The sequence below is a fragment of the Bos indicus x Bos taurus genome, chromosome 3 (assembly GCF_003369695.1).
Source record: "Bos indicus x Bos taurus breed Angus x Brahman F1 hybrid chromosome 3, Bos_hybrid_MaternalHap_v2.0, whole genome shotgun sequence".
Lineage (NCBI taxonomy): Eukaryota > Metazoa > Chordata > Mammalia > Artiodactyla > Bovidae > Bos > Bos indicus x Bos taurus.
In genome coordinates, this window is record NC_040078.1 from 62,404,355 (window position 1) to 62,411,957 (window position 7,603).

A 7,603-nucleotide genomic window follows, 5' to 3' on the forward strand; every position below is an offset into this window, starting at 1 on the left:
AATTTCAAATCCTGAAAGATGATGCTGTGAAAGTGCTGCACTCAATATGCCAGCAAATTTGGAAAACTCAGCAGTGGCCACAGGACTGGAAAAGATCAGTTTTCATTCCAATCCCAAAGAAAGGCAATGCCAAAGAATGCTCAAACTGCTGCACAATTGTACTCATCTCACACGCTAGTAAAGTAATGCTCAAAATTCTCCAAGCCAGGCTTCAGCAATACGTGAACCGTAAATTTCCAGATGTTCAAGCTGGTTTTAGAAAAGGCAGAGGAACCAGAGATCAAGTTGCCAACATCCACTGGATCATGGAAAAAACAAGAGAGTTCCAGCAAAACATCTATTTCTGCTTTATTGACTATGCCAAAGCCTTTGACTGTGTGGATCACAACAAACTGTGGAAAATTCTGAAAGAGATGGAAATACCAGAACATCTGACCTGCCTCTTGAGAAATCTGTATGCAGGTCAGGAAGCAACAGTTAGAACTGGACATGGAACCACAGACTGGTTCCAAATAGGAAAAGGAGTACATCAAGGCTGTATATTGTCACCCAGCTTATTTAACTTATATGCAGAGCACATAATGAGAAACGCTGGGCTGGAAGAAGCACAAGCTGGAATCAAGATTGCTGGGAGAAATACCAATAACTTCAGATATGTAGATGACACAAACCTTTATGGCAGAAAGTGAAGAGGAACTAAAAAGCCTCTTGATGAAAGTGAAAGAGGAGAGTGAAAAAGTTGGCTTAAAGCTCAACATTCAGAAAACTGAGATCATGGCATCTGGTCCCATCACTTCATGGCAAATAGATGGGGAAACAGTGGCTGACTTTATTTTTCTGGGCTCCAAAATCGCTGTAGATGGTGATTGCAGCCATAAAATTAAGAGACGCTTACTGCTTGGAAGGAAAGCTATGATCAACCTAGATAGCATATTAAGAAGCCAAGACATTACTTTGCCAACAAAGGTTCGTCTAGTCAAGGCTATGGTTTTTCCAGTGATCATGTATGGATGTGAGAGTTGGACTGTGAAGAAAGCTGAATGCCGAAGAACTGATGCTTTTGAACTGTGGTGTTGAAAAAGACTCTTGAGAGTCCCTTGGACTGCAAGGAGATCCAACCAGTCCATTCTAAAGGAGATCAGTCCTAGTTGTTCATGGGAAGGACTGATGCTGAACCTGAAACTCCAGTACTTTGGCCACCTCATGCGAAGAGTTGACTCACTGGAAAAGACCCTGATGCTGGGAGGGATTAGGGGCAGGAGGAGAAGGGGATGACAGAGGATGAGATGGCTGGATGGCATCACCGACTAGATGGACATGGATTTGAGTGAACTTCAGGAGTTGGTGATGAACAGGGAGGCCTGGCGTGCTGCAATTCATGAGGTCGCAGAAAGTTGGACATGACTGAGCAACTGAACTGAACGGAACGGAACAAAATGTTAATATTAATAATATAACAGTAACATTTATGACTACTTTCTATGTAATGGGCACAATTCTCACTGATTTACAAGTACTATTTCATAATAACCCCAAAGGGTGGTCCTATTATAATTGTCATTCATGAGGAAAAGTGAAAGTGAAAGCCGTTCAGTCATGTCTGACTCTTTGTGACCCCATGAACTATAGAGTCCATGAAATTCTTCAGGCCAGAATTCTGGAGTGGGTTGGGATCTTCCCAACCCAGGGATCCAACCCACGTTTTTTGTATTGCAGGTGGATTCTTTACCAGCTGAGCCACAAGGGAAGCCCAAGAATACTGGAATGGGGAGCCTATCCCTTCTCCAGCACATCTTCCTGACCCAGAAATCAAACCAGGGTCTCCTGCATTGCAGTCTGATTCTTTACCAACTGAACTACCAGGGGAAGGTGGTTAAATTACAGGTAACAAGTGATAGAATGCAAATACGAGCAGTGAATGAACAGTGTGTATACACGAACCCAGGATATCTGAATGGAGAGTCAGTCATCTTGCCATCTCCATACCCAGACTGGTTTTATGAATCAATAAGGAAAAGATGAACTTCTCTTTAGGAGGAAAAACAGCCAAATACATGAACTGGTGATTCCAGAAAGAAAGAATATAAATAGCCCTAAGGAAGAAAAAAACAACAAAAATCCCACAGATAATGACAGCATGTAAACCCCATTCTATGCACATTGCTGTGCTGTGACTAGGTTACAGGTTTGCCCAGATCCTGGCCTGCCTGGAACCTTTGGGCGATTGCCTTTGACAGCAAGTATCCTCATTCACTTTCCTCAGTGTGCCACAGAGATACTGTATTCCAGGTGTTCTAGGACATGGAAAAGTTGGGAAGTTCTGATTAACATCTTAGATTTTCAACTTCCTTTTCTACAAATGCGGATAATATAGGAACTGCCTTCTCACAGCACTGCTGCGAAATGTAATGAAAAAATGTCTGTAGGGCACTTAACAAAGTGCTGGACGCATTGTAACCACTCAAGATTAATATTACCTACTTTAAGCTGAATCCTGTATGATGCCCAGTAGCCACTTAGCAGTCGTGAGAAATACTTCATTCCCCTTTTCTCACCTGCCAAATGCAGCTGGTATATGCTACCCTACTATTCCCCAGAGGAATTTTAATTAAATTGGTACAAGGTATGCATTATAAAATATGTGGAAGAACTGGTCTAACTACAGGCCTGTACCAGCAAACTCTGAGTTGGACGCTTGCTCCTGGTCCCGTCTCCCAGGTCACAGTGCAGATGGTCCTTTTCCGTCTCACGCTCTACAGAGTAAGTATTTACATACCACACAACAAAAATACAAAAGCTAATGACTACACCCTGTAGTTTGTAACTTAGCAAGGAGCAGATCCTACGGAAAAAAATAAAACCTTATCAAAGCATCTACATGTTTCATATTCTGCCATTTTACTAACAGACACATGTGTATGATCTACCAGGTAACTCGCTTTGAGCCTCGATCATTGATCATTCCTCTGCTCCCTGGAAGGAAGAAGTGACATGATGGACAGTAACAAGGGGAGAGAAAAAGAGACATTAAGTCAAATCCAAAAGAAACAAATTTAAAATGATATGACAGGAACAATTTGTGAGTCAACAGGGAGCTTGGAACAGTGAAGTGCAGTGAATCAAAATGATCAAATGATTTTATTAGTTTCGTTTTATTAGTCAGATCTATTACCTTTTTTATGACCAGGGAAAAACAAAATAATTGTAATCAGTTTATCAAGGCAGACCTTGGTAGAAAGTACACCCATTATTCCTTGATTCCACTCCAGTCAAGTCATGCCCACTACACTTTGATTGAAAATGCTTAGTCTCTCAGTTCATCCACTCCTCACGGGGAGGACATTGGATGCTGCAAACAAAAGGACTTCACCATATCCATACAAAATATAGTGTGAGCTATTGTATTTAAAAAGCACTGGAGACAGGCACTGCTCATAGCTGAGTGGAAAAAAAAATCTTAATTTATCTTTAAGCCCCAGACTGTAAATATACTGCCAGCACTCTCAGCAGAAGCCTTTCTCACACCACTGCCCTCTTTCGCAAGCCCATGAACCTCACCTGGAGTAATCACATTCTCGGTGGGAGAGAGGGGCTCAGTTACCATGATAGCTAATTCCTCGGCCTCCCCTCAGCAAAGACGAACAGTCATTATAAGCCACTCCAAATTATAGATGGGCGCTCTGTGATACAGACTGTTGTAGACAAGGCCGAGACAATTACCAAATGAAAGAAATATTATTATTTTAAGAAATCTAACATTTTAATACAATGTGAAAAATGATGAGGGAATAATAAATGGAATACACGAAAAGAGCTAATAATAAAAAAGAGCTTGGTGAGAAATCCCGCTGTCATATTTGCATTTACCCTGAAACTAATGCCATGCACATTTCTGAATGCAAATAATTCACGAGAGGAAGCAAAATGAGGATGTTAATAATCATTTTTCCCTTAATGAGAAGCTGTTCTTTGACTGAAAGGTGCTTAAGATGGACTAAGTGAGGCTTAACAAAAGAGTTCCTTTTGGGGGGAATGCATAAATGAAGACAGTTGAGTCTCATTTTGGGATTTCAAGGCAGAAGCATTAATATTATCAGCACAAATATTATTTCTACATTTTTAAATAATAAAAATTCACCCTGTCAATGTAAAATTCCTCCTTGTACTGACTATAGCTGAAAGTGATATTTCTTATGGGCTTTCCAGGTATCATGCAGATTTGTGCTTCATAAGAACTAGTATTAGCTGATTGCTTATTATTGGCCAGGTACTGCACTTTTGGTTTGACAAGGGTCATCTCACCTTGGACCTGATGGAACTCCCAGAGACAGGGGTGAAACTTATCCAAGGACACCAGTGAGTAAGCAGAATTTATTTAAACTCAGGAGACCAAATTGCCCTTTCCATCTTGGAAGCTACCACTGCTTTTGATCTTATGAACAGACCCATGCGGCCTCAGCAACAGCATGTGAAGAATGACGCATAATGACAACTGCACACAGGTGAAACCTAGAGATACCGTCTCTTCAAAGTGAAGTTAGAGTCACTTCTGTCCCTCTCTCCCTCTCTCTCTCTTCCTTCCTTAGTAAGCTGCTAAGGGAGAAAAATGCCCAAAACTCAGGAAAAGTTTTAGAAAATCAGTAACAGTTATCCATCTGTGCCTCTATACACACCTCCCTCAGGGTGATTCCCAATCAATGACTTGACTGCTGATAGTACTTCAATGGCAGAAATTTATATTATTTAAACGCTGCATTTCAACAAACAACAATTTCAACCTCATGTTTTCCTGTTGACTGCATTGCCACTGTCATTGTGGTGTAGTGGCTGATGACATGAGTTTTACAGTTAAAGTATGTTGGGAGACAGTTCTCCATGTGTTTTTGATGTTTCTGCATATCTTTTGAGGCTTCCCTGAGAGCTCAGTTGGTTAAGAATCTGCCTGCAGTGCAGAAGACCCCTGGTTTGATTCCTGCATGGAGAAGATCCCCTAGAGAAGGGATAGGCTACCAACTCCAGTATTCTTGGGCTCTCCTTGGGCCTAGCTGTTAAAGATTTCGCCTACAATGTGGGAGACCTGGGTTTGATCCCTGGATTGGGAAGATCATGTCTTTCCAGCAGTGCACTGACTGACTTTGTTCTTAACTAAATTTCCAAGCGTAATTAAATAGCAAATAACTTTGGGAAACTGATATAGTGTTTCCTTCTACAGGACAAGGCAGCCATACTCACCGCCTATTATAAAATTTGATTCCTCAGCTCAAGATTCCTCCTTTATAATGCAGCTCACTGTGTCTGTCAGTGATGGCCCTCTTCTTACCCTGCTGTAGGAACTGAGACTCAGGAAACTGCTGAGGACTACTGTTATCAATATGTGTAATAAAGTCCTTTGTCTCTGACTCAGGAGTCTCAAATCTTCTAACAGCATCCATGAAACCAGGGCAAGTTAATTTGTTAGCTCACCAGGAAGTTAAAGTCTCAGACACTTCATAGTTCTTAATAAGGTCCATATTGGAATCATGGCTTTTTTGTCCATCAGTTATTTGACATTCAGAAAGTTACTGAAAATCTCTAAGCCTCAGTGTACTTGGTTGTCAACTAGGGCCAGGCTTAAGAGTGTAACTGCTATATGATAATAATATATATTATGCTACATGACATATAATAGATGTATCAGTGACATGTGTCTGTGTTCAGTTGCTCAGTCATGTCCAGCTCTTGGCAACCTCTTGAACTGTAGCCCATCAGGCTCCTCTGAACATGGGATTTTCCAGGCAAGAATACTGGGGTGGATTGCTATTTCCAGTCGCTCAGTTGTGTCCAGCTCTTGGCAACCTTTTGCCAGGCTCCTCTGAGAATGAGATTTTCCAGGCAAAAATACTGGGGTGGATTGCCATTTCCTCCACCAGGGGATCTTCCCGACCCAGGAATTGAACCCACATCTCCTGAGTCTTCTGCATTGCAGGCAGATTCTTTACTGCTGAGGCATCGGGGAAGCCCCTATTAGCACCATGCTCAGGCACAAAGTATGAAAGAAAGTGTAGTTGCTCATTTGTGTCTGATTCTTCGTGACCCCATCGACTGTAGTCCACTAGGCTCTTCTGTACATGGAATTCTCCAGGAAAGAATACTGGAGTGGGTAGCCATTCCCTTCTCCAGAGCATCTTCCTGACTCAGGGATCAAACCTGGGTCTCCCAGATTGCAGGCAAATGTTTTCTCATCTGAGCCACCAGGGATTTTATATAATGAAGAAATCGCTTAGACTGTGTAACCAAAATTTAGCCCCTTTTCTGTATGGCTTCAAAAGTCCCTCAACACACCTAGGACTGGATTCTCTCCCCTGTAAAATGAGGCAAGTGGGTGACGTGATCTCTAAGGCTCCTGCTGACTTCAAATTCTGAAACTTTTTTCCAACTTCTGTTCACCATCAGCCTTCTCTCCCCTTAAAAGCAGTTTCTTTCATGAAACTTTCCAGTGGTAATGTATCAAGCACAGGGCCTAACTGGAGTTAGAACCAAGCCTCAGCTCTGTTTCACAAGAGTAAGATTTGGCTGCTGAAGGAGACAGATTTGCTTTACTAAGGCCAGCTAAAGACAAAGCTAGGACTGGTGTTGCTGATTAACCAGAAGAGTCTTATTCATTTTAGTCTTTTCTCTCTAACTCACATCCAGCTGGCTTTTCTGCTGCAGTTTAACAAAGAGCAGAGAAATGTAGAGGAAGGCTTGAATATCCAAAATAATGAAGGAGAATTAGTCATCGGACTTGTTACCTAAATCTATATGGGATGTGAGCAAGATGATCAGAGACTCTGGTTTTTAAAGCCAGGCCTGCATACAGCAGACTGTGTGACCAGATTAACGCATTGACTTGCCCTAGGTCTTGGTGCCTTCACTGGTACTATGGAGAGACTGGATTAGATGACTCCTGAGGTCCCTTTTGAATGTAATTCTGTGATTAACTATCGTCACAAACACTTCTTATTGCCCTAAATAATTTATGTGAATAAATGACTAAATTTATCTTAACTGCAGGCAGAGTAATCAAATTAAAAGTGTCAGGAAGTTTTAGACTGTACATAGCCAGGGGTGTTTAAATGAGAACTCCAACTGTCAACTTCGATCTAGAATCTACTTTCATCCCATTGTATGGCCCAGGCAAAGGTATGTCAATTCTGGATGATAATGGACAAGCTTATGTGCCCCGAGTATTCCACTCTTGACCTGCTCATCCATGTTGCATAGCTTTCCCAGCAGTAGCAGTGCCATTGCTCATGTCCACCTAGACACGCCTACGTTGTATTTTTGGACCCAAGACACATGGTCATGAGATCACCAAATAACCAACAGCAAGCATGTGGAAAGGCATCAAGGGATACAAAGTAGACCCAGTCAATCATTAAGCCCCCCAAATTATCTCACATCTTTAATCAAGAAAAATCAGAAAAATACACCACTTTGCAATAATCGCAATAGAAAAACCAGGTTTCTCCCCACAGCATATTGTTGATATTTTTAACATTTAGCAAGATACATACTTTCTAATATCTCTACCATGATTAAGCTGATTTATTCTGCACTAAACAATTTTATCTTAACACCTATC